General features: G+C 50.8%; 1 pseudogene; it reads right to left on the reverse strand.

Moving 5' to 3' along the window:
• Positions 1 to 119: 119 nt before the first annotated feature.
• The window catches only part of LOC101582503, an 11,461-nt pseudogene continuing 9,184 nt past the window's right edge, over positions 120 to 2,396 (reverse strand).

Genomic DNA, 2,396 nt, shown 5'->3' on the forward strand with positions numbered 1-2,396 from the left:
AGCAGCTGTCCTGGGCCCATGCCACCCTCAGAGCCCACTGTTCTCCACACCTCCAGCCGCACAGGTGTCTGTCCAAGGGTCCTGCCTGGGAGATGCTGTCTGCAAGTGTTGTGTGGTGCTCATGCAGGTCCCAGGGCTGGCTTTGGGGTCCGAGGTGGCTTCCCCCTATAGCTGGCCCTGCTGACCACCTGCCACCGCTCTAGTGCCTGCATTCTCCTTGAAGCACCAGTTTCTCTGCTTGATCTTGGCCAGCTCAGCCTTTCCCTTGGCCTCCAGGTCATGGTCCTTCCTCTCCAGGATGAGCTGTTTTCGCTTGTTAATCTCCTTCTTATCAAAGTGGGCCACCTGCAGCTTAATCTCACACTCCCTGCGGACCACATTGACCACATTGACCTGCATGAGGTTCTGCAGCACTGAGGCCTCCTCCACTGGCAGCTCCTCCAACTGCTTCTTGATCTGCTTCTCAATGGCATGTGCCAGGTGGATGTCACACTGTGTCACTAGTGTGATGGCCTGGCCCTGTCGCTCTCCTGGGGACGTGCAGCTGACCCTGTAGACGTAGATCTTCAGGATCCCGGAGGTCTTGTGGTTGATGACCACCTGCACCGTGGAGATGTCCAGGCCCCAGGAAACTACATCTGTTGTGATCAGGATCCGGTAAACGCTGGACTTGAACTTGGCCAGGGCTGCAAAGTGCTCTTTCTGCTTCATCATGAAGTACAGCGCCACAGTAGGAAAGTTGAACTTGCGAAGCATCACGCACAGAATCTGGCAGGTCTTCCATGTGTTGGTAAAGATAATGATGGACCAGTCCTCGTGCTCATCCTGGAAGCTCTGCACCAGGTGCGGTAGGTAGGCGTCCTTCACCTTCTCGGGCACTAGGAGGTAGCGCTGGTCCAGCTGCTCTATGGAGCGCACCTGGGCCTGTGCCTCCCAGAATAAGGTGGGATGGTGGCCAGGACCTGCACCTCCAGCAGCGTGTCAGTGAGAATGGTGCTGAAGAGCAGCGTCTGCCTATGTGCTGGCACAGCAGCCAGGATGGTTTCCAGGTCATCCGTGAAGTCGGTGCACCTCTGTCCCAGCAGCCGGTCTGCCCCATCCATCTCCAGGAAGCGGATCCTTTTGATGTGGAAGGTGTTGGAGCTTCGGAGGAGATCAGCCAGGCGCCCTATTGAGGCTATCACCACATGGGGTTTCTGGGAGAGCTCCAGGGCCTGGGCTACCTTGTCCATGCCACCAACGATAATGCAGTCTTTCAGGCCCAGTGGCTTCCCTAGCACCCTGAACTGCTCTGCAATCTGATAGGTCAGCTCCCTTCCAGGATGGCTGGAATGCAGCTGAGCTGCACTGGCGTAGGCTCCTTCAAGTCATATTGCTGACATTGTTCCCCTAGCCACGATGATAGCCCAAGTTCTGGGAAGCCCCCTTTAGAAGGATTTATAGAGACTTGATCAGAATTCTGTCTTGTCTCCATTTTTCACCTCTCCTGTCCTTTGCCCCTCCTCAATTCCCCGCTTCTCTCCAAGGTGACCTTCATTGACTGACCTTTGGAACAAGTGGCGCCCAACGGATAGGGCACCTGGTACGGAGGAATCAGTGAAAGAACCTTCCTAGACAGCTGGCAAGAGAGAAAGTAAAGAGGCCCGCGCTGCAGTTGCCTGCTGCAATATCTGAACCTTGGTGACCTTCGTTGACTCACCCGCTGGTTCGGGACAATGCAAGAACCACCCAACTGATTCAAGAGCAGAACATCTTGCCAGAGAGACACAAAGGGTTCAACTCTAATGGCTGCAGCAGAAAGAAGTGGAGCACAGCAGCCAGATCCAAACAACACCCACCTGGAGGAATCTGAATTCGTAGATCCGGACCTGGTGCTAAGGTAATAATTCTAAGCTCTACACCAAAGGTCAGAAGACAGTGGCACAAAAATGACAAAGAGAAGGAACAAAATGTAGTCTCAGGCCCCAAATCTACCCAGTACAATTGCAGAAGACTCTAGCACTGAGGAGACTGGAAATCACACACTTGATAGCTCTGAAATAATGCTGTTGGCAGTAAAGAAACAACTGCCAAAAGGTATAAGAGAAATCAGATCAGAAATAATTTCAGAACTAAAAAATGTAATGATAACTACAATCAAAGTACTAAGTGCTTCTAAAGACTACACTGATAAAAAAAATTGAGCAGAATATAAAAAGGATGGAACCTCTGAATAAACAATTTAGGAAAGAAATAGAATCTAAGAAACAGGTTCAAAGTGAAATGCAGGAAATTAAAACCTCAATCACAAGCTGGGGAAACCATTTGAGTGAAAGTGAAAATAGACTTTCTGACCTGAAAGACACCATTGCAGCTAGTGAAAAAGTAAGAAAAGATCTCTTAAAAACAACTAGGAT

The sequence above is a fragment of the Octodon degus genome, unplaced genomic scaffold (assembly GCF_000260255.1).
Source record: "Octodon degus isolate 3935 unplaced genomic scaffold, OctDeg1.0 scaffold00124, whole genome shotgun sequence".
Lineage (NCBI taxonomy): Eukaryota > Metazoa > Chordata > Mammalia > Rodentia > Octodontidae > Octodon > Octodon degus.